At 42.2% G+C, this 25,943-nt stretch overlaps 1 long non-coding RNA gene across 1 annotated transcript in view; it reads left to right on the plus strand.

Annotated features, from left to right (window-relative positions):
• Nucleotides 1-1,433: 1,433 nt before the first annotated feature.
• LOC309606876 overlaps nucleotides 1,434-25,943 on the plus strand; it is a 42,887-nt gene continuing 18,377 nt past the window's right edge. The window contains exon 1 of the long non-coding RNA XR_014232097.1: nucleotides 1,434-3,344. This is a non-coding gene — a long non-coding RNA (uncharacterized lncRNA). The remainder of the gene's footprint in view (nucleotides 3,345-25,943) is intronic.

Below are 25,943 nucleotides of genomic sequence, written 5' to 3' on the forward strand. Positions count from 1 at the left end.
ATGCTGCCTTGCCAGCCAGGGTCAGGCAGGTTCCGTTCAAAAACACTTCGCCTGTGCCTTCCATTTATTTGTATTTATTCATTTATTTACTTATTATTTTGGCGGGGTGGGTGGGGCAGGTGGCCTGTGGGATCTTAGTTCCCCGACCAGGGATCGAACCGGGCCCTCGGCAGTGAAAGCGCGGAGTCCTAACCACTGGACCGCCAGGGGATTCCTATGTGCCTTCCATTTAGATCCAGTGCTAGGATTTAAAGAGTGGAGGGCACGATGGACATAAGAAGGAAAAGATACGGGTATTTTCAAGAGGAAAGGGCCGTATGACATGGAAGAGGAGGGAAAACAGTCGCTCTTCTCTATACACAACTGGAGGTCTATGTGTTTCTTTAAGGATTTCCCTCTACCTTTGGGAGGTAAAATATGGGTCACATAAATACAGCATTGTTATGGCAATTACTCACTGGTGACAGGTAGAAAAGATTCTGTTACCTGTAACAGGCTAGGAAATTACGAACCTGACCACTTTAAAGCTGCTCCTGCTTATAGGACCACGGGCTCACATTTCCTTTTCTTTCACTCATCACCAGTCCCCACCCACGTCCTCTTCCCATTCAACACATTCTGCCTACATCTCCACATGTGTCCCCCATCACTCCTGAGGGCCAAGGGAGGCAGACGTCTTAGCCGAGTTTGCCCTCTGGTTCCAAAGGGGAAGGAAACATGCAACTGTACTTTCAGAATGAGCATCTCCAGGACATCAGGAATGGAAGGCTCCGTCAGCTGAGGGTGTTTCTCTAATCTGGAATTCCAAATTTAGCAAGTGATGTGACCCCAGCTGAGAGAATTTCTTCCTTTCTATGAACTTCTGCCTATCAGCAGAAATGGAAACTGGAAACATCTCATGGGAGTCACACTTTCCCTGCAGGTTTTCAGTTATTTGGCAAACTCCACCTTAGGGATTTCTACGGTCTCTGAGTTCATTGGAATCGTCTCTTTTTATTGAAATGAAACATGGCTGCTGAGGATGGACTCACCAAGTGGTTCAGGGTGGTGAAAAGGAAAGGGCTTTAAAATGTTAACCAGGAGGACTCCCCTGGTTCCTCCCCTCTTTCCCTTTGTGACTGTGGCTAAGTCTCATATTCTCAGACTCTTCACCTGCAAAATGAAGCTGATACAAAGCCCTGTGCAACCACATTACAGAGATGTTTTCAAGTTAAAATAAAATAATGTAAACCTTTAGGAAAAGAGCTGCTGAAAATGCACTCAAAGGGGATTTTGTAGTTATTTATTATTATTATTATTGCCTCTTAAATTCTGAAATGTTTTCAGGGGTAGAAATTTTTTAAAATGTATTCTGAGGCTGCTTTTTTACATTAATAATTATTGGTAAGATATTTCTTGTATGTTGATCAATTTTAGATCATAGCAGTCATCATAAACTTTTGTTAACATTTTGCTCTTGATTTGTTTCTGATGGGGTAGATAGTGCAGAAAAGACACTTAATTAAAAGACCCTATTGTTGTAAATTTCATCCATGTACTGTTGATGAATCTTAATTTAATACTAGAATGCCCTACCACAGCCATTCTCAAAGTGTAGTCTGTTTCCCCCTGGGATTCCCTGAGATCCTTGTGTGGGTCCAGGAGAGGAAAACTATTTTTATAATAATACTACAATGTTATTTGCCTTTTTCATTGTGTTGACATTTGCATTAATTGTGCAAAAGCAAAACTAGGTATAATAGCGGCTGCCTTTGTACCAACCGGGGCAGGGGCTCCAGCCTGCATCAGTAGTCACTGTATTTTTTTTATCACCACAAACTTGCAGGAAAAAACGGTGGGGGGACTATTTCATGTCCTCAATAAAACAGGGAAATGATTAACTTAGTTAATCTTGACCCTTGACCAGATGTCTTTTCAATACTCTATGTGATAAAATAGGAAGTATGCATAAAGCACTTCGACAACTATATTCCATCGTGTATGCAATCGTTTGAGTTGCAAGCTGAAATAGCCTATTTTTTCATGGAACACCATTTTTCCCTGAAAGACAGCTGACAGCAAACTATTGTTATTTGAACTTGTCTTTTGACAGCCTTTTTCTTGAGAGTGCATAAAGAGAGCTTGTCACTTCAAGGAAAATGACAGACATTCTTTGCTGCCAAAGATAAAATTTGAGCTTTCAAGCAAAACTTGGAATTTTGGAAAACTTGTATCTGCTAAATGTAAACCTGATAGCCTCCTGATGCTTAAAGACTTTTCTAATGAGCTCAGTGATATTAACAAATGTGAGTTATAAAAAATATTGTATAGCCCATATTTGGAAGCTCAAATATTCACCCAATGAAACAATAATTTCCAGTGATCGATGCATTATATGGCAAAATCATGCTTGGGCAAAAGATCCATTAGGGAAAAATAATTAACTTCATTAAAATGTTATTTTTTGCTAACACGCACTGAGTCTGTCAGTTATTTGAAACAAATAAATATCTTAAATTTCTCTCAGTTTTAATAGCATTACAAATTATTTTATTTTAACGTATTGGGTTTCTCGTTGTTATTTTAAACAAAAAATTAATATTTTAAATATTATCCAGTATTATTTCTAATATGTTAAATATAACCCACATAAACAAAAGCTTTTGGGGGTCCTCAATAACTTTTAAGGGTATGAGGGATTCTGGGTTAAGTCAAAGCCCCTCACCACTCTTCTTTATGTCCACTTCTGCTCCCTGGGTCAGAAATCAGCCTGGTGAAGACTGACTGTCAAACTGCACCACCTACTGAGAAACATTTTCAGTATCCTGAAAGATCGCCCACCTCCAGAAAGTGCTTGGTATAAGATGGGTGAGGGATTCCAGGTTTCCTCCTATGTCTCAACTGATGTTTCAGGGATAGCTTTGCAGCAAAGAGAAATATGCTGTTGAGGAAAATCTTTCAAAGCTGAGTCTTTCCCTTCCTCATTCCCCATAAATTATATTAATGCACAGCCTATTACCTAATGGGGTTGCGGTTTAACTTCCTTTTCTCAAGCCTTTTATGGGAAAGCAGTAAAGATGGGGGCGGCCCACAGCATACACTTGACTGCTTCAGGAGCAATTCCCACCACCACGCCCTTGCTTTCTTTGGTTTACTGAATTTAAATTTGTTTCAAGCATGTGTGATGATGCAATTTGCAGAAGTTGCTTAAGATAATCCTTTGCTAGGGAATGTAAGAGAGTGGAAACATGGATTGAGTCTTCAAAAAAGTGTCACTCATGTGATTGTCTCCTATTGAAAGAGCAAGAGAAGAAAGACCTGGTTTCAATTCTGAACTATATTTAATTTCTGAAGAAAGAAAACAGGTGAGCAGTTATATCGGTATTTCACTCACCAGAGAGCAATGGGCAATCTCATCAGGGACAAATGTAGAGCCATGATTCTTGCAAATAATTTTTATAATGTGAGTGCTGAGCCTGCACCCCGTTCTTCCTTTTCTGAGCCATCTCTCCTCCCACCATGATTTTTCAAGGTGTCTGCTCAGTATGTATATCCTCAAGTTTTCATAATGAAAATGTTTTCTTGGAGGAGTTGGGATCAGGTTCAACTGAGAGTGATTGAACAGTTAAAATAAAAGTGGCTTAAATGAGACGAAAAGTTGTATAATTTCTCTTGTGAATGTGGCTGATCCAGGACTGGAATGATGACGCCACCATAATCAGGGCATCCAGTATTTTCTACCTTGATGTTCCATTAGTCTCATCAGGACCCAGCACCAGCCATCATATCTGCATTCCAGGCAGCAGGATACAAAAAAAGGAGGCAGGCTAAGGCTACAATATCTCCTTTAGTGACACTTCCTAGATATCATACACATTACTGCTGTTTACAACCCTTGGTTCTTTCCCTGAGGGTGACGGGGAAAACAGATATTGGAAGACAAGGAAATAGAGGTTGTCTCCTAGGTGGTCATGACTACTAGCATTCAGAGGTTTTATTATTGAGGAAGAAGGGGAACAAGAACATTCAGGAAAGATTAGCAGTTCTATGTGTCTTTTTTAAATGAGTTTAGGGAAATGAACAATTACTACAGAGACTCTCATGTGTATCACAGCAAGAGAAGAGCAAGCAGTATTGAGGTGACATTCTGAAAGAGACACTGCTTACTTAGTTTGCCTAATCTGCGCCCAGAATTTAACAGTAACGGTTGATTGGGGTTCTTCAGCCAACGTGGGTCTTGCCATGCATCTAATTTATCCTGAAGAAGTTTCTAAAAGCTGGAATTTTAGGCCAACTACTCAAAGATCAGTTGAGGTTGGCTCAGCTGACCTAATTGAGATATACAGTTTTCCAGACAATTGGCCTCTGCACTGCATATATTAATCGAGAAATGATACAGAGTATGGTTCTCATGTAAGTTCTAATTCATCTTCACTGAGGAATTGGGAAACTTTCAGTCAGGTGGACCTGAAGGAAACGCCTCTTGCAGCTCTTGCTGGCATGGTGTTTCATTCTCCTCTTTGATGTCACTTCTTTGTTAACACTGGTGAGTTCCTCACATCTAGGCTTGCAAACTGATTACAGTAAAAGAGTCTCAATATCTCTTCCTATGAGAGCTAAATGGCCCTGCTTTACCCACAGTTGGCATCAACCACGGTTCTCAGAGGAGGTTTCCTCTCCTCCTACGAGGACATTCAGAAACCAGAGGATTATATTAGTCAGCCCTGGGAAAGGTTTTCTCTCCCTGTGTGTTCTCTGGTTAAGTCTCTGACAAATGCTGTTGACCAACTTCCTCATGGCTCTGAGGGTCACGGAGTCCAGGGCAATTCCTGTGCGATGGTGCTGAATATTCCCTCATCCGCTGCAGCCACGTGAGTGGGTGTACAGTGGGCTGGCAGGGCTCTCCGCTTCCTCTACGTGGGACAAATGACTCAGGGCTTGGGAAGGGACCCCACTGGGGTATGGACTGGTCTTTATCATGGCGTAAATGTGCCTTCAGACCCCAGTGAAACTTCTACATCCTCTCAAGTACAAACTCTCCTGAAAAACAAATGACAAAGAAATAGAAGCATGGGTTACCTTTGTTTTTCTGCAGCGCTTTGGCTTATTTTAAACTCCTGAAGTTGATTTCCATTCATTTGTATTTGGGCAAGTAATACATGTTTAATCCCAGGAAATGCAGTTTGGGGGTTTTAAGTCACTTTCTGGAGTGGGGATGATTTTCTGCACCAAGGTTAAAAGTGTAGGAAGAATCCTTCAAATGGAGCTCTGGTCCCCTAGGATAACGGTGTCTGCGTATCATCATCATAAAGCCAGGACAGGCCCAGAGCAGCAGACCATTGTACGGTCCCAGCTTGACAACTTCGTAATGGAGGGGACAAGGAAAGACACTAGGGGTACCGCTCCTTCATTGCAGGTGACAGAATCTCTTGTTTGCTCGCCGCCACCATAGATTCTGAAATGCATCAACATGCTTTCTCATGAGAGCTTCCGTGCGTTTATCAAAATTATTTACAGGACTTTTTAGTCTTCTCTTCCAATATAGGGGTCACTTTCTCAGGACTGTCACCTATCTGAAAACCTCTTTATATTTTTGAGGATAAAGGCTTTATTTTGAGATTAATGGGTATAATGTTACCCAATCTTTGTTCCAGTTGAGAAATACTGGGCTAATTAATTAGAAACATACTTGGAAGGTAACGTGAGCTTATTCAAGATAGGAGTTATATAATAAAGCATTGAGAATTTCACCAGGTTTTTTTTTATTTCATCCTACAGATCAAATATTTTAGGAAAAACATACACTTATATATAAATCCCTACTTCTAAGGACAGGATCTATTTTTATTATTAAATGTTTGACATCAAAAATACTCATTAACTGGAAGATATTCTAAGATTACATTCAAATTTATTCCATTATTAACTGGAAAAAAATCTACAGAGTGAGAAAATACTTCTTTTTCTACTTAAACTAAAGAATAATTTCTATTTCCATGGAATCAAACCAGAATTCTTTTTCTATCATTTAGGGTAAAATTAAGAAAAATTCAGTTATCTCAAAGATAGATATTTTACAAAGACTGATACACCATTATATTTTTGAAACCCTGTTTTCAAGAAAAACAACACAGAAAAAGAATCTGTTAAAGGTCTGCTTATAGAGCCAGGATTAAGGATAGCTCTGTTATAATATATGCTTGATGTCCTAGAAAATCCACAGAGTCTGCGGCAAAGATCCATGTCATAACAATGTTATAGAGCTGTACTCATCAATGTGGTAACCAGTAGCCGTATGCGGCAACTTAAATTAAGATTTAAATAAGCTAAAATGAAATAAAATTAAACATTCAGTGCATCGGCTTACGAACCTCATTTCAAATGCTCAGTAGTCACCTACAACTGTTGGTTGTTGACTGACTGCCACATTGCAAAGCACTAATTACATTTTCAACATTGCAGAAAGTTCTATTGGACAGCCCTGTTCTGGGGTCTACTCTAGTACAGATTATCTGTTAAAAGAAGGGCTCAACAAATAGACATCCAGAGTGAGAGCACAGGAAGGAAATAGAAGGTGAGAGGTTTTGAAACAAACAGGCACTGTCTTGGTGTCACATAGTAACCCTCCAAGGGAAGAAAATCCATAGCAGTGCTTCCTCTTTTTATAGAACTTTAAAACACTGTTTGGATTTCTTTTTGGTGGATGGAAAGGGACTAGGAAGTCAGGAACTCTGTGGATTTACCTCCTCTGGAAAAACAGAGACGCATGTATTTCCCCAAGTCATCGTCATTAGAAAATGTTATTGAACATCTCTGTGTGCAGGTCACTGTGCTACCAAAATTAGCAGCAGATTCAGTTGAGAATAGGAAGGAAGCATGGGCAAGATAGACTTTCTAAGGAAATGGAGAAAGCTGAGGTTCTTGACTCAGATTTTCCACAGTTGCGTTGTGCGCTATTTTAGAACCATCTACCTTTTAGTCAAGTCCAACCCCCTGTTCTACAAATGAGATCATTGAGACCCCGAGACAAGGAAGTGACTTGCCCAAAGATACTCACAATGTCACAGGAACAAGACCGGGGCCAGGTCTCCCTTCTAAAAGTATTTTACCTATATTACTACTACCTACTCACCTTATATACTAACCAGACTCTCCAACCCTCCCTTTAAAACAAACTACATGATAAAATAATTACTTTTTAAAGAAGATAAAATATCATGGTTCAGGAAAGCACTATAATTGTACAAGTGAATATTTGCCAAACATCTCTTCCTGGTTTTGTTTCTTCGTGAAATGATTTCGGGTCTGGTTGCTTGCTCAGCCACTTTCTGGCTCATCCTCAAAATCCCTCCCCTCTGGCCATCTCAGAAGGTGGATGGGCACCAGTGGAGTCTCCACCTCTGAGTACAGACTTTCCTTACCAAGTAAACCTTGGGGAATGGGTTACTTCCAGCCCCCTGGGTGAATTTCAGGTAAGACTCTAGCTGTTTCTGATTTGATTTAGAGTCCAGAGCCACAGTCCCCTAGGAGAGAGAGCTTGAAGTGGACCCTGGTCTTGGTCTTGGTCTTGGTTTGGGGATCAGCAGAGCAGTGGTTGAGAGCACAGACTTTGTGTCCGAAGGGCTTGACCTCTAACCTAAGCTCTGCACTTAAGTGTGGTTGGATCACCCAGTGACCTCAGCTGCAACCTCTAAAGTTTAAATATTAAGACTCATTTCCCTGTGGTTTTGAAAGGATTAAATTGGTTACTCTATGTAAATAACATAGTATTTTAGTGTCAGAAACATGAAACTCACACCATGGAAGGTGATGCTGTCGTTACCTGATCCGAGAGCCCCCAGAAGGAGCAGAAAGACACTTTGGGGCTCCTGCTCCCTTCAGCCACCCTGGAGTCAGCTTTCAGACCTTGGCTTCTCTGCTGCCAGGTGGGGGAGCATTTCCAGTCTCAGCTCTCGGATTTTGCCACTTTAATAAATGCATCAGACCACAAGGTGGTGCTTTATTCTAATGTATGATATTAGGAGGATTTTTCCAACCACAAAAAGTGAACAGCAAAGTGCATTCAGCATCATTACCAAGTGTCAACTTCCCAAACCTAATACAAACATCCAGGTAGGCTCCTGTCCTCTATGACTGATGACCAAGGAGCACAGGGCACCAGGGAGCACCAGGTCCTCCCCATTCTTCCATCTCCAGCTGGGAGGGAGGGGAAGACAGCCCCAGCAAAGCTGACAGCTTTCTTGGGTATCTTTTCCTATAGCGTTATGTAAACTCTTGTCAAACCGACACACACACTGTGTGATTTTCCCCAGTTTCTGTCTTACTCAATCTCCTGGTGAGCGGTGGTTCACAAAGTGCAGTGATGAGGGAGAGAAGGAGGGTCTCTTGGCGACATCCACCCCGAGGCGGTGAGAAGTCCGCTTCCCCCTTGTGGTGCAGTGACTGGAGCCTCTGGCCATGAGTCCAGATCACGGGGCTCTGGGTGTAAAGCAGACGCCCACCCCTCTTCATTTGCAGCTTGCCAACATGCATGCCACCCTGGTCTCATTGAGTTGGCATCATGACAAGAACAGCAATCTTGCCCACTTGGTTAACTACCTTAGATTAGGAGAGCATCTGGACTATCCAAAGGACTTTGCAACCAACGTGCAGCCGTTATTAGAGGCCATGGAGAATGAACAGTTCTGAGCCCTAGTCCTGGCTCAGCCCCTACCTGACTGTGTGACTTCAGGCGATTCCATGAACTTTGTTCACCTATAACATGGTGGACAAAGAAGGTAGGTAGACCAGATGATCTTTAATACCAGCAATCCGGAAGTCAGTGTCTTTTCTCCCTCAGAAGAGGTTCTGCATCAGCTAAGGTTTGGGCTCTTGTGGAGGCTAGGAGGGCTTTACAGGGAATCCCAGATAAAACCAAGCAAAGACAGTAAGAGGTCAGAGAAAGGCAGGAAGAGGACAGAGTGAGGAAGGAAGGGCTAGCCTTGGAGACCAAGATGGTACTGAGAAAAAGGGAGAGAGCTGGAGAGAGAAGAACTCGGATCCCGTAAACCTAGGCTAAGACATCAAGGCAAAGTGAGAGGCTTTTGTGGAAAATGGCTTCTGTAAAGGGAAAAAAATGGGGGGGGGGGGAAAGGTAAAGGGTTTTCTTTGGATCCAGGCAGAGGATTAGCTGGAAGATTGTTTTCTAGCTGATCCTCTGATAACAGTGTTCTAAAGGCTTGTGTAGACATCCCTTCACCAAGACCTTTGACCTTTTAATCCTTCTGAAAGTGACGTGCCCTCTCTTTTCCCTGAAGAGAACAGAGACAAATAAAAGAAAGTTTGCCAGCAGTCATTCCAAGAACATTCTGTTGATTTTCTCATTGCTTTTAAGGCTGCACCCAACAACCTTTCATTATAAAATAACGAAAGAAAGGCCGATCCAATGAGTCACAGCAGCTACAGTCAATAAGCTGCATCACTAATTCACATCTTACAGCAGTTTCCTCTAGTCTATTCATACTTTGAGTGAGAGAATCAGGATCAATTAGGATCAACTTCATTTTCATAGACTCACTTTCATTTTAATTAAGAAATTCATAAATTTTTCTCCTAACTATAAAAACTAACACTTGGTGGAAGGCACAGGAGATGAAAGATGAGCGTGACAGCACCAGGCTGCTTGGCTCAGAGGAAAGACAGGCAAGATTGCTACATTCCACGAGTTACTGAATTTGGAGGAGAGCTGCATTTGTCCTTTTGAAATGATCTAACTCAGCTTCTTCGAATCTTATGAACACTCTGGTCATGTTATTTGGGAATCATCTGACCCTTATTTATTTGATACTGGACATTTTAGTGTCTGCGAAAAAAAAATAAACTCAATTACTAAAAATATGAACAGACTTCCCAAACAGTGATCTAGTCTAGTATTAATGGAGACTGTGATCATGTTACTAGAAAAAATATATATATTTCGCATATATATGGCATATATTAAGATATATAATATATATTGAGATACATATAGTATATATTAAAATATACATATATAAAATAAGATATATATATATATATTAGATGTTATATTCTAAGAGATTATATAAAGAAGGTGAAGAACTGCTCTCTCTTGGAGGAAATGTCAAGATTTTGCCCTTTCCTTCTTTAATGCAAATGCTAATGTGTTCTTTGTAGTTTTAAGTCTATGGATTTTTTGGAAAAACTTCTTTTAATCCAAATTCATCACTGAATACATCAGACTTTTATGAGAGATAAAACCTTACCAAAAAGAAGGGGTTACCACTGGTGTACATGTGATATCTCTAAGTAAAAACTAAAGGAATAAATCAGACGAGAATATTATTCCAAGAAAACAGGGTCAGGGTTACAGTGTCTTTAAATTTCACCCATTCCCTTTCTGTTTAATAAAATAAATTTATAGCTTTAACCTATGACTCCACAGATAACCATGTGTTTTCTTTTGCAGTGGTTGTCAAATAAGCCCCTGAAATATTTTCATTTTGTTTCTGTTCAGAGCACAACCCTGGAAGAATCTAGAAATCAAATTATAGGCTAGTTCCAGCAGGAGGGGAAAAAAAATCACTTTTACTAGTCAAGCTTGAGCAGCAAATGCATATGGGAACTACGAGAAGTACATGTTTTGAATGGATTTCATGACATGACTCTTCCATCAGTTTTTAGATTTGGGTCATCCCTTTAAATCAGTGATTTTTGTCTTTTCCTGTTAAGTATGGATTTGGCTTTTGACTTATTGAATTGGAGTTTTGATGCACTGTCTTTAAAGTGAAAGTGCCCAGCAAAGAATGCGGCTCACAGGAGCCCTCACAGCCCATTGTGGGTCAGCGTGTCCGATCACCCACCACCGGGCAGAAACTCAGGGCTGCTGTAGGGGCAGGAGGGCCAGGGTTTGATGGCTGAAAGTTCACAGCAGCTTCTGGGCTGTATAATCTCATGGCTCACTGTCGAGCTATAAATCTATTTTTTATTAAAATATAATTACACGTACAGGACGGCAAAACTTGCATCTTATAGCAAGCCGTTTTTCACACTAGGAGATCTGCAGGCAGATTGCTGGAGACGTAAGGAATTATATGCCTCCACCTTAGGCCATTTAGCCATTGTCCAGGTACAATACCTCTCACAAAATCATTTTCAACAATCTTCTGAATCTCCAAAAAAATGCCCAGTTCCCTCCTCTCACCCTTTTTTCTACCATCTGTAAAAGGCCCCGATCACTTAATAGAAAGGAACAAATACAGTCAAATCTACCTACTTGCTAAAATGTATTTGTAACCCCCAAAGCAATACTCGCAGCACTTTCACGGTGATTTATGGACGCAGGCAGGACAGGGAAGCGTGTGAGTTACCGATGTGCATGTTCCCAGCTTCTTGTTTCAGCTCCCATACTGATAAAGTGTCGTCTTTGCTATCTCTTGAGTGCCACGTTCTTTGCATTTCTGTGTCTTTGGAGTGATTTCACTGTTTAAAATGTCCCCCAGGCATAGTGCCGAAGGGCCGTCTAGTGTCCTACGCACAGAGGCTGTGTGATGTGCCTTACGGAGAAAATCTGTGTGTGTCATAAGTTTCATTCAGGTGTGAGTTATAGCTCTGATGGCCATGAATTCAATGTTAATGAATCAACGTGATACTTGACATAAATTGTCTTTCGACAAAAACACACATAAAACAAGGTTAGATATTGGTCAATTGATGAAGATGTGACCAGAGGCTCACAGGAACCTAACCTTTATTTCCCCTGGGAGCAATGGTTCAGTCTTCACCAATTCAATGTTCACAGCAACCCTGTAGAACACAATACCACCAAGAACGAGAATCAGTCGTAACTACCATTGCTGGCTTTTGTTTCCCAAAACACATATTCCTGCTTTTTTTTTTTTTTTTCCAGAAAGGAAACTGGAAAGGAGACAGTTCAGAGACGAGAAATGAATAATTTATAAAGAGAGAAAATGAATCCTAGGATAAACTTTAAAAGGAACTGGGGTTTGTCCAGTTCAGAGAAGAAATGCGCTTAAGAGCCTTTCCGACCTCCTTTCCAATAGAGGACCAAAGAAGGGAGAGATGGTCCCATACTCAAGCAGACAAGATTGAGTTTGAACTCAGTGGAACATTTTACTGATCAGGGTGATGAAACTTTGGAATACGGAGTTCCTCCCCTAGAGAGCTTCCAGAAAAGAAGAGAAAACTGACATTAATTCACAAAACTGCTCAACTGAATTTGAGAGTTCCAAATTGGGTACTCTGACTGGCTTTTTACAGCCCTGGGATCCTATGAATAGCATCCACTTTCGAGGGGCCCTGCTAAGCTGAGAGGCAAGGTCTATGATTATGGAATGTTTTTACCCAGGACGGAATTAACTTGTCTGAATAAGCCCATATAGGGTTTACAGCTAGGCCTCTGGCCATATTCTGACCAATATTTTCCAGACTGCATTTTCTGGAGAGTGAGGTTGTATTTCACTAGTGTGTGTGTGTGTGTGTGTGTGTGTGTGTGTGTGTGCTCAATTAGTGATTTATCTTTCTTATTTTCACGTTTCAATTTTTTGTAAGGACGCACTGTACAGCGTTTTGCTCTTTTCTCTGTGGTGCCAGCCCATGGGATTTATGATCACACAGATATGAGTTTGAAACTGTGTGGCAGTGGGTAAGTTAGTTCACCTCCCTTCCTTCAGTTTTCTCATCTGTATAATGGGGATCACCATGTCTGCCTCACAGGGTTGGTTATGAGATTTTCTCTCTCTAGTTCAAGTGGCTCTTCCTACCTCCTGCTGGCCCCAAAGCCCATTTTCTCACCACTAAACTGTAGCTTCCACCAGCGCAGGTACCCTATCAATGTGAGCCTCTCACGTAAGCAGGAGCTCAAGAAGTGTCTGCTGAATAAAGTTCTGTTGGAGCGTCATTCCCAAGTTAAAGTTCTTCAAAAGGTCTTTGCTCACAGAATGAAGTTCAAACTCCTTATGGGGCCAGAAAGGCTGCCTGTGAGTCTTCCCCTGCTCATTAGAGCTAGCTCAGCTCTGGCCACCCACCTCCCCACTGCCAAGGCTACTGGGCCAGCTGGACAGGTGGCCCCAGACAAGGGGAAGACACAGTCAATCATCCTGGAAGAAAAGTCTCTTTTTTCTAATTGGTTGGTCTAGAGAGGGGGCACCTTTTGGCAACTTATCCACCTGCTGATGGCACCGTTTTCTGTTTTGCACTAAAATCCGTGGACAGAGCGGCAGCTCTGAGCTCCAGCTGCGCGGGTCCCAGTTCCAATGGGATGCGCTGAGCGGTCTTGCCTCCCAGACTTTAAGGGGTTTGCGCCTTCTTTCCTGGGATCGACACCATTTCCTTGTAGGATTCAGGCTTTGGTCTTCCCCAAAGCGTCCTGAGCCCCGGGATAGAGTTAATTGTCCCTCAGGTCTCCATGCTTGCCTCTCTTCTAGCATTTGGTCATTTCCTCGCTCAGATATTTAGCAGTTATTTATTAAGTGCCTGCCAGCATGAGGCTAGTGTAGAGCGTCTGCAGGCCGGACTCAAGTCCTCTGCCTCTTGGAATAACAATAGATCAGGGGAGGCGGGTATTAAGCAAATCACTGCACAAAAAAGGTCTTTGGTTTCAATTTTGAGGACACTCTAGGATGCTGTGAAAGTGTGCATTAAACTGGAATAAAAATCACACTTTTCAGACTGTGTGATAACTGCCTGATTTCTTGTCTGTCCCCCTGGTAGACTACAGTGTTTGTGAGCTCTAAATTTCACTTTTTCTCAGAGCTGAAGCCCCAGAGCTGAGCACAATACACTTCGTATGCACTCAATACATTATAAATATTACTAATAGCAATATTGCTATCTTGGAAACAGCTTCTAGAAGGCTCACTTGTGACAGCACGGGATTTGGAGTGCCTCTGTCCACAATTTTCATGTGTCACTGAATAGATAGAAATAAGGGGCACAGTCATGGAAAAAATCTTGTGAAGCTCAGCTCAGGGCATTTGCTTTTAGAGTTTCTGAGCCCCCTTTCTCCCTTGCCCCTTCCCCAAGCCCCCAGCACCTACAAAACACCGGGCTGTCACCATTTAGGCTTTGCCTGAAGCTCATTCATACCAATGTGTCACCTCTCTCTGGTAGCTGCGTTTTTAGCCTTCCTGTCAATGTCTAGCATGAAAGCTTTTGTCTTCTGCAAAAGGAATTTCAGGTAATTGTGAAAAGTTAGTGGAAACAGAGTTACAAGGTCCCCCATGGACATGTGAACCTCAGGTCCGCAAGTATTTAGGTTATCATTTTGTGACAAAACTTACTCTGGTTGCACATATTCTTTTGCATGACTTGAATACTACAAAAGATACAACTTTTAAATGAAAAGACTCCCAGAGCCTGAAGGCAATCTTGGTTTAGCAATTTCAAGGTAAAAGGGTGTGGATTTTGGGGAGTTGTGAGCTGCAGGGGCTGGAGACTAACTCGTTAGTTCCTCTCCATCATCCTTCACTGCTCCCTCCCTTCCCTCTCCCTGGTTCCCAAACGCCCCAGGCTCCGGGGCTCAGGGTCTCTGTGGCCCCGTCCTCGTGTCTGAATTTTACCTTCACTCCTGCAGCTCAGCATGTGTGTGTCATGCCCTCAGACAGGCTTCTGAGAGCACCCTCTAGATTCCCAGATCCCTGGGGAGCATGGACTCAAGGACAGGTGGAGTGTGTGTGTGTGTGTGTGTGTGCGTGTGTTGGGAATCACGTGCAAGAAGATGGATGCAATGGGAGGACGAGAGCAGATGCAGGGTCCTCAGCTCTGGGTCACAAGGAAGAGCATCAGAGCATTTCGGGACTAGGGAATCTCAACTATTGGTGGCATAAAGTGAGGATGTGATAATCTGTGCATTAACGGAAACTCCTAGACTCAGTGGCAATTTGGGACACAAAAGCCAATTATAGACATCAAAGAAGAGAAAATACATTATTGATTTGCATAAATGATCTCCATGTCATATATGCCTACTGTGTGTAGGATGAAATGTACTGCAAATTGTATTGGATTAAAACGGTAAAATCTATACTTATTAATGTAATTTATAGATCAGCAAACAAAACAGAATTAAACACAAGAAAACATGGCAGAAATATGTTTGTTTCCAGCCAACACCAGCCTTTGAGTAGGAACATGTGGCCACAGTGAAGAAACATGAACCTCTGTTTTGTCTCCTGGGGAGATAATCTTTCTGGAGGGCTTTTCTGAGGTCTGTGGTTTCTCCCCTTTTCCCTCTGTCCCCTCAGTTCCCACTCCCTCCTCTCTAATATTTATAATGGTGAGAGTCAGTCACCCAGGAACAACTCCAAACAATGGGCCACTTCAGAGAGTATGAGCTTTCAGTTGAAATACCAGATAGAGAGCAGACTCAGGGAACAAGCCCAGCTACAGGGAGGGAGGGCAAAGAGAACAAGAGATACACTTATTTGCTACTTTTAGTAGTTGATGGAAAAAAACACAGTAAAAGGGAGAGCCTACTACAATTAAAGAAGACTGCGTAGGCTGTAGAAAAAATAGTTTTACATGTATGAGACAGGGATTGTGCGTTTATAATGTACATACACCCGTAAGACGTAAAAAGAGATATCTGCTTCATTAATGTAAATATAACGCTAACTTTAGTCCTTTAGAAACTCCTCAAAACTGATGCTTAAATAGCATGCAGCACACTCCATTTATTTACTGGCTGCTGATTGTGTGCTAGGAAGCATCAGGAACAGTGACTACTCAAGCCAGACGTGGGTTCATGCCCTCATGGATCTGACGGTCTACTGGGCATGGCATGGCCAGTGTCTAATCAGGGAATCACCCAAGAGAGAAGGTGAGGCTGCATCTCCAATGGAGAGTTCCATGGTTCTATGCCAGCGTCTCAGATCAGAATGTAGCTTGCCCTCTTGGGAGGGATTGGAAAGGGCCAGGGAAATCTCCCTGAGTAAAATTCCATACCTTGAGAAACGAAATCATTACGGTCAGGATTATTATTCCATTTCCTAACAGAGTTCATGTTCCCTGGTCTTCAGTTTTTTTGTTTGTTTTTTTAATTTGGCTGTCATACCCATGAGTCTGCCAGGTGAAATCCGCAAGTTGGAAATTCACTGTAAATGTTAGCTTCCTGGCTTCTTACACACGACTAGAGTTTCAAATATCAAACATGTGGCTTCAGGACTTTATTTTTTCTTATAGCTTTATACGCAATGTCTGGTGTTTTTAAATCAGTCATTTACCCACTCAATAAATAACTGTGGCCCTAGACATGTGCCACATCCCGTGCTGAGTGTTCAGGGCATAGAGGCTAGCAGGAGATACCAGGTAACAAGGCAATGTATCAATACATGTAAAATTACAATCACGGTGAGTATTTCTTTACAGGTCAGGTTCTTAATTACAGACAACAGGATCCACCCTAGACAACTTAAGCAGAAAGGGATGTGTTAAAAATTATAACTGGCTCCACATTTGAAAGAGGCCTAAAGAAACGAACTCTTTGCAAAAATTCCAATATCAATGCCCCAAACCATATTGCAAAACTAGGCCACAAAGGGACCTGGTGCCTTTGTCAAGGTGAAAATCACGTCTCCTCCTCCAGGTTCCCAGCCAGCAAATAGCTCCTCTACCCACCTCTCTCTGCTCATGCAACAGCATGTGAAAACCATCCCTGCATGTATGTCTGATAGGCAGAATCTCAGCCACTTCTAGAACCCAGTTTCTAGGGAGCCCGGAAAAGGCAGTTTCAGTCTTAGTCCCTGCCTTCTAGAAGGAGGTTGGAATGCACACTGAGGGAGCCCACCCTGACAGCCATAGTCACCGAGGAAAGAGCAGGGAGCAGTCAGAAGGCATAGCATGCAAGATCTGCTTCAGACTGGGTGACAGAGCAAGGCTGTTGTGAAGAAGCTGCCTTAAAGCTTAAAGCTCGGTGTAGAGAAAGGAATAGGATAGAGTCAGTGTGTGCAAAGGCCCTGTGGTAGAAATTTGGCCAGGATGGAAAACAAGAAAGAAAAGGAGAATGTGGGTAGGGAACATAGGACAAAGTCTGAGAGTCCTTGGAGAGGTGGAGGGGTTGATGCACAAGGCCTGGAAACCCAGGTAAGGACTCTATACTTTATTCCACCTACAATGGAAGCCCCCCCCAAGGGGTCTATAAAAGGGCATTGTGATTACACATTTCATTATTACGTGGCATAATATGTTGCAATTTATCAATAATACTCTCTGCTGCAAGAAATAAAATATCTGACTAAAAGGGGCTTAGACAAGGTCATCTTTCTTACCTAACAAGAAGCCTAGAGACGGGGATTTCCAAGACTGGTTCAGTTGTCCAGGATCTGGGTCAGCTTCTTCATGATCTTGGGGCTGTTTCCACATGATCACAAGACAGTGGCTGCAGTTCCAAGCATCACATGCTTCTTCCACGGAAGCAAAAAAAAAAACCAAGGAGAAACCTCTCTTTGGAATTAGGAAAAGTAAGATATTTTCCTGAAACATTCAAGTTCCTTTGGCCAGAATTGGGTACGTTGGCTCTGCTGAGCTGCAAAAGACACCGGGAAAATGATTATCTGCCATTGTCAGACGCTATAGTGGCGGGAACACTCTGCCATGAAAGGGGGAGGAAGGAGTGGTTTTGATGGGGAGCTGTAGCGAATGCCAGAGCGGGATTTTATTACAACAGTACCCGCCATACACCCGGGTCATCCACAGAGAATGAGCATCCCGGGGTTAGAGACGACCGAGACAAGAGCGATGGTAGCCTAGACTCACCTGGCTAGAGAAAGGCATGGAATGGGATGGTTAAAATAAATCCACACTTGCATAAATCGATCATTTTTGTTTCCTGTGTAGTTGTGCTACTGAGACACTTTGTTCATAAATGTATCCATAGACTGTCATACAGATTGATGTAAGTCAGAAAGAGAAAAATAAATACTGCATGCTAACACACATGTATGGAATCTAAAAAAAAAAAAAAAGAAAATGGTTCTGAAGAACCTAGGGGCAGGACAGGAATAAAGACGCACACGTAGAGAATGGGCTTGAGGACACGGGGAGGGGGAAGGGTAAGCTGGGACGAAGTGAGAGAGTGGCATGGACATATATACACTACCAAATGTAAAATAGACAGCTAGTGGGAAGCAGCCGCATAGCACAGGGAGATCAGCTCGGTGCTTTGTGTCCACCTAGAGGGGTGGGATAGGGAGGGTGGGAGGGAGACACAAGAGGGAGGGGATATGGGGATATAATTATACATATAGCTGATTCACTTTTTATACAGCAGACACTAACACACCGTTGTAAAGCAATTATCCGCCAATAAAGATGTTAAAAAACGAAAATAATGAGATAAATGTATCCATAAACATATCTGTAGGCGATGCAAATCAGTGATGTGGTGCTTGCAATACACTCTCCCAGGCAGTAGCCGTAGGCCTGGGCAGGGCCAGGCTGATCTGCGCCCTGTGTCTAGCTGGGGGCTCACGCACGACTCCCCTTGGTTCACTGCATTGCTGTTTGATGCACACATATGTGCCGAACATCCTTTCCCCTCTCTGTCCGCCAGGGCGCCCGTGTGAGAGGATTCTGTCCGGACGATCGTACTCTTTGCAGTTGATCTTATTAAAAATGAATCATTTCTCTTCCTCAGACCAGAAACAGCATTTGAACCTCCTCATCCAGCTCCATTCTTTCATCATCTCTTTCATCAGCACGGTTCCAAATTTCTCCCTCCCCTGTGGGGTTGGGGGGAGTCATATTTTCCAGTTGTCTGCACAAGAGAGAGGCAGGCAGGCGCACCCCCAGATACATGCCACTTTCTGTTTCTTTCTTGTGCGTATTGGAAATATGCTAATGACCCTGCCAGACCCCACGGCAATGACAAATCTGGAATGCTACACTCGTGCCCACTAAGGTGGAGTGGTCACCAGTCATCTGCCTCTTTTGTTCTCATCACAGACTTTGCCTAATGTATTCCCAACTCCCTCTACCAAATCCCTGCTCGGGCTGCTCTCCATCTGGGAAAGCAGGGTTTACAGCTGTCTCCGCGTCTGACTGTGGTTTTGTGACTCCAACTGCTAGAGGGGCTTATTGTTACGTAGAATAGACTCCACTCCAGAGATTTGTTTTCGAAATGTCCAGTGGAAGGTGTAGAGAAAAGGGAAGAGGCAGAGGGAGAGAGGAACAGAGAGGAGAATTTCTACAAAACCCTTCAGTTCAATGAAAGATAAATTGGAGGATATCATACTATGTTTTGAATGTTGCAATGTAAGCGTTAGCTCTCCTGCTCTCTCCCCCGCTTGCTGCACTGTGATTTGGAGCTTTAATGCTCAAAACTCAGCCTGACATCCCCCACCCCGAACTCTGTGATTCTGGAGGCTGGTGTGAATGGTGAAATGGGGGTAGGAGAAAGGAAAGAGAAACTGGAAGAGAGATGAATAGGGAAGGGAAAATAAAAGGACGTTATCAAAAAACACAGTCAATGTGCCAGGAAATTTGAACTTAAAAGCATGCAAAACTAAACAATATTGTGTAGAGGGATCTGCAAATAAAAGAATAAAGACGTGAGTAGGAAAGACAAGCACAAAGCTCTGATAGTGTTTATCTAGGGTTACAGCTGGGAAGGCTACCTAGTGCTGTTCAGTGCTATTGGTGATGCTTTATAGTTTCACGTGGGTAGTAAAAATAAGAGTGTTGTATTTTCTTCATACTTTATATATATAATTTGTTTTTGACATCCAAATCCTGATATATTGCTGCATTAAAGAAAGATACTTTCTCAAATAGAAATGTGGATGGTGAGGGTTCAAAGGGGATGATGGACACCCCACAGACCCTGATTGTAAGGCTACATATTTTTCCATCACGTGGATATATCACAACTTACTTAGCTAACCTATTATTCCAAGAATTTAAGCTATTTCTTTACTTTTTGGTTATATATAACAATGCAATGAAAATTGTATTTTCCTCCAATAGTTTCCCTAGGATAAATTCCTAGAGGTGAATTATGAAATCAAGAATATAAACATTTTCATGAAACTTAATTCAAAATACCCTATGACTATCAGGTAGCTATAGTGTGTTCTCCATGGTAGGTGAGTCCTTTCTGTATGCCTCCTCCTCCTCCCCCAGCCCTGACCCTAAGGTGGGCTCTTGTCGCTTTCTGCTCTGCTTTACGTCCTAGAAAGTTCACCAGCAACAACTTGATTACATCACCTGGGCTTTTTTGTATATATGAAATGTTTCGTGATATATTTTAAAATAATAATAAAACACGATAAAAGAACACAAAGACCAATAGATTGGCAGTATCTCCTCTTCTGAGCTCTGCTATTTTGCCCCTTGCTAGCTGTATATGATCTCGAGTGAGTTACTTAAGCTCTCTGTGCCTCGGTTTCCTCAGCTGAAAAATGGGGATAGATATGCCTACTTCTTAGGGTGATTTAGGAGGATTAAAAGAAAAAAAAAATATGTATACGTACTTAGACTAGTAGCTGGTTCCTGGCAAGCACTATGTAAATGTTAGTTGTCATTATTATCATTATTATCTGTTTCTGGGAAATTGCTCAAAAGATTGGGTGACATTAGGTGATTCAAAGCACTCATCTAAGTTAATGGAAGGTGCAAATCAAGAACTAGAAAAAAGTAATTACTACTGTCCTGTGTCTCCTATTGAAATATCAGTATTAATGAAGCATTGACTTAAATAATCCTTATGGACTTTCCTCCTTTCAGGGAATCAACAATTGCTTCTTCAGAGGCAAAAAACATCTATAGCCTTTTATTATTATTATTATTATTGAGGGGAGCAATGGCCTCAGAAGGTATTTCTAAAAAAATCATGTAGTAACACCCTGTAGTGAGTAATAGCTGCACTAGCTACCATTTGAAGAGTGCTTGCTGGGTGTCAGGCACTTTATGTGTACTATCTCATTTAATTTTCAAAATAATCCCGACTGAGATATTATTATCATCCTTATTTTACATTTGAAGTAACAGAAGCCCAGAGGGATTCAATAACCTGACCAACAGCTCGGGGGTGGCACAGCTGAATTCAAATCAAGGCCTGCCGTATTCCACACTATGATCCTTAAATCTAGATTCTTGATTACGAAGTAGTTATGAAATTACTAAGCAATAGATCAGATCTTAAGTTGGCCGCCCCAGTCTGCTTCAGAGGTTGCTTCTCAGCAGTTAGGGGCAATGTAGTAGGCATTTGTAGAAGAGTGTGCAAACTATAGGAATTCAGTGGAAACCTCTGGTTTATTATTAACACAGGGAATTTAAATTATCTATAGGAAGAGATCAAGGTTGAGGGAAAACATCAACTGTAATAATGAAAATGATATTTACTGAGCACTCATATGCCACCACACTGCACAAACGTTTAAAAATTAAATAAAGGCAGTGTCCCTGACTAGGTCTTTTTAATGGAGAGTTTAGGGTGGTTAAATCCATCTTCAGCAGGTGCATTACCTCTCAGTGTGCATGCTGTGGAAATCATTTGTGGGAATTAAGATCTCAGGCTAAAATGAAACCACACAACAGGCAATTAAAATGAGGCGACTTACCAGGCCATCTACCCAGGTGCTGGCAATCTCTACTCATCAGGGATGATTTGTCCTACTTAAAAAGTCAGCAGAATCAGAACAGATTTTTTAAAATGCTTCTGATACTTTGATGTGACATTTTTCCATAGGATCCAATTTCCTCACGTTTTACTTGATCAGTGTTGGCAACCCCCTAGGTTTATTAACAGGTGGTGTTGACTGGGTAATTACAAGAGGAAATGAGCGCACATCAGAGACCTAGGTGAGTGATGCGACTCGCCATCACCTTTAATTGTAAATGATTGGCTACAGCTTCTCAGTCACCTGTTGGGCAAAGGGTTTGGACAACAATGAAGTTAGATGCAACTCAGGCCTCTTAGCTGGGCAGGGAGTCCAGCACTGGGCCTTTGCTAGAAACTTGACAAGGCTTAATTCGAGTATATAAAATATTAAAGATAGCCTAAGCACAGGGTATTAGTCTCCTATGGCTGTTGTAACAAAGTAGCACAAGCTGACTGGCTAAAACCACAGAAATGTATTGTCGCACATTCTGGAGGCTAGAAGTCAGGATCAAAGTGTTGGTGGGATGTGCACCCTCTAAAACTGCTGAGGAAGGATCTTTTCCAGGTTCTCTCCTGGCTTCTGGTAGTTCCTTGGCTTGTGGCTGCAAAACTCCAATCTCCACACAGCCTTCTCCCTGTGTGTGTGTCTCTGTGTCCCAAATTTCCCCTTTGTATAAGGACACCAGCCATATTGGATTAGGACCAACCCTAATGACCCCATTTTAACTTGATAATTTCTGTAAAGACCCGATCTCCAAATAAGATCACACTCTGAAGTTCTGGGGGTTAGGGCTTCAACACTGGAATTTCGGTGGGGGGACAATTCAACTCATAACACGCAGTGTTACTACCCCATTAATGATGGCTCTAGCAGCTGGGGTTGCTGAGGGAAAGAGGCAGGTACCATGTTGTATGGTAAAATGTGGGCTTCAGGGTCATGCAGACATGTATATAAATCCTGACCTGGTCATCTGCAAGTTTCGGCCTTAGGAAAGTCACTTGTAGTAATTGCTGAAAAATAGGTCAAAACCACCCTGCAAAAATTTTTAAAGAGATCCTTTAAAAATACATTTAGTTTATATATTTAACAAATGCATAGTTTATATACACATTAATTTATAGAATCCTTATAACAACCCTGGCGGGGCAGGGGGGTAAAGTTATCAAACAGAAAACACGAAAGTAACTTACACTCAGTCACAAAAGTAGCAAGAAGCAGAGGCGTGATTCAACACTGGCAGCCTGGCCTCAGACCTCAGGACTTAACCACTGTGTGATACAGTAGATCATATCCTACTTGCCTTTGTTCAAAAATTTTTACTGGCTTTCCATCAGATTCAGAGGGAAAGTCAAGGTCCTTACCATGGCCTACAGGACTGCGGGAGATCTCACCCCTGCCCGCTTTGTGACCTCATTTCCCATTATCCCTCTCAACCCTTCTGCTCTGGCTACACTGTTGTTCTTGAACACCCAGCCACTCTCTGACTCAGGGCTTTTGCCTTTGCTGTTCCCTCTGGCTACAATGCTTTTCCCCTTGGCTTCCACAGGACTTGTTCCAGTCTTTGCTCCAAAGGCATCCATCTCTCCACTGGCCACTCTCTATGCATCTCATGCATAGAGAGTTTCATTTTTCTTTGTGTCATTCGTTACCACCTGATGTGATATATGTTTACTGATTGTTTGTTTGTATATTGCTTCTCTCTCCCACCCCCAGAGCTTCATGAGGACAGAGTCTTTGTTGTTTATCTACTGTTGTAATCCCAGAGCTTAGTGGATAACAGGGGCATGATAGATATTTGTGAATGGAGAAATGAAGCAATGAATTAGGTGGCTACGACAGGGCCTGATCATGCTGAATATATAATCATTGCCATTTTTAAAATGCAGAAACCAAAATGTATTGAAAGTGGCACAGAAATGGGCTGAAAATAAATGGCTTTGGCAAGGGATTTTTTTTTTTTTCTTGAGATTTAGGAGGATGCCTGTTGCTGAAATTCACCCTGCATGAGGCTTTGCAAATTTCTTGAGCACAGTGCCTGGGATAGAAGGAAAGGAGTGGGTTTGGGGTGGGGAGTGGGGGGCGTGGAAGGAGAGAACAGGGAGGGAGGGCGAGAACAGCAAAGGAGGAAGAAAGGGAAGGAAGGAAGTTCGAACACCCGCGATGCACTGAGTGGTGTACCAGAAGGTGGCAACAAAGATGAGAAACGAGGGGCGCCCGTGAGAAGTCTGGCAGCCTGGGATGGGTCCTTGTCCCAGATGGTACAAAATGACAAGTCCACCTTACTTTCTGTTGGTCTGGCTGTCTGCTTGGACAAGCGCTCTGAGTGCCCCTGTTCTTCATTCTCCTTTACAAGGAGAAAGGATATTCTCTGAATCCCTGAACTTCACTTGCCCAATAGTAGCAAGATGTGCAATGAAGCTTCTAGATGTGCGGTCACCTTCAGAGGCATTTTCTGTCCTCAGGACACAGTCGCTCAGCTCATTGGTTTACCAATGTCTAGATAAATTCTTTTCTGAAGGGCTTTTTTATCTCCTCCTGCTGTTCTCAGCAAAGGAAACAATAGCTCGCTAGTGACTCTGTGTACCAGTGTCACCCCTATAATAATAAACGGCCGCACTGAAAGGCACACTCACTCCACGGGATGCATATTGGCTGGCAATTCCAAAGGTTTCAAAGGAAAATGGGCCCAGCCCGGGTCATAGTGTCTATGATGAATGAAAACTCTGCCGGCTGCTACTCTTCACGGGTCTGAAACAAGGACTGTGTTTAATGGGTGACGGTGCTGCAGCCATCCTTCCTCAAGCCGACCCCAGCAGCCATCCTCCCGTGGAATGTCCTTATCAGCAATCGAAGTCACCACATTCCAAACCGATCTTTCCAACACTGGGAGTGTGAAGCGATGCTACTATATAAGGTCATTTCCAGCTGCCAAAGCGGTGCTCTCAGTGACAAAGCTTCATGTGTCAGACCATCCTCCCCACAAATCAAGGGCAAGAGGGAGAGACTTTTTCTTTGATGAGATCTTTTGGGAGTTGGACTGCAAAATGCAAAAATGTGCTGCCATTAATGATGTCTGACATCAATGTACATTTGACATCCAAAAATGCATGCCCTTTTTTGGAATTTAGAAGCCAAATCTTCGGGGTTCACAGTTCACAAATGTACTTTCTGTACTTACGTTCATTACAGAGATTTGAAGGGGTGTCTCTGTGATTACTTCATTTTCAGAAAATTGAAGGAGGAGGGAGCTCTGATTTCCACGTCATTTCCTAGTAACTGTAACTTTTCTGACATTTAATTCAAGGTTCACACTGTAGACGATGGATCAAGGGAGACAGAGAGATCCAGCGTGTTTGGTGCAAGTGGTAGGGTGGAATGCACTTACCTTCCCTGGGATACGTTTTTAAACTTAATATTACAATGAATTTGCATATTCTGAATATGCATCAACTCTTTTATATCCAGCAAGCATTTACCTACAACCTACTCTGCTGACATAGAAGGTTTTGAAAGAAAGAGAGAAAATGCAGGAAGGGGAGAAGTGATCCAGAAATGTCCTAACTCAATTATGGGGGTAAATTAAGAACAGACAATACCTAAAACAGTCAATAATTTTGCATTACTGGAAACATAGCAAGAAAATGAGAAATGTGCTCCAAGTTATGAAATAGAAGAAATCGTTCAAAGTCATAAAATATGGAAGAAAAGACTCTCCATGATAGAAGATAGTAGAATATAAAAATTGTCTACTGTAGTATTTAAAGTTGTTTAAAATTTTTTTGACTCTAAGGCAATATGAGAAAATATGGATTTAGATGAGTGTTTTTCCAAATATCTGAATTATAGAAAAATAACTTCTTAAGTGCAGAGGGGACCATTTTTGTTGGACACATTTGGATTTCTTCCCACTACCTTTTATCCTCCAAGTCAGCAAAAGCTTATTTTAGTGTCATTCTCATGAGACCCCTATACATAGCCATAAAACCAAACAATAAAAAGTTTACCAAAAAAATCTTAGAAAGAAGCAATTAGGAAAAACTTCTTTTAAAAGTAACTTCTCATATTGGAGATATATGAGTTATTTTTTTACCTCCACAAACTAAGCTTTCTTCAACTTACCATAATGTGGGTGGGCCTCGTCCAATCAGTTGAAGGCCTGACAAACAAGACTGACCATCTCCGAAGAAAAGGAGGATAATCTGCCAGCAGACTCCTTTATACTTGAACTTCAACCCTTTTCTGAGTCTCTAGCCTGCTGGTCAACTCTGTAGATTTTTGGACTTGCCAGCCTTCACAATTGTGTGCTCCAATTCATTAAAATCAATCTCTCCCTCTTTCTCTTTCTGTCTC

This window comes from Balaenoptera borealis, assembly GCF_965194805.1.
Source record: "Balaenoptera borealis genome assembly, chromosome: 12".
Lineage (NCBI taxonomy): Eukaryota > Metazoa > Chordata > Mammalia > Artiodactyla > Balaenopteridae > Balaenoptera > Balaenoptera borealis.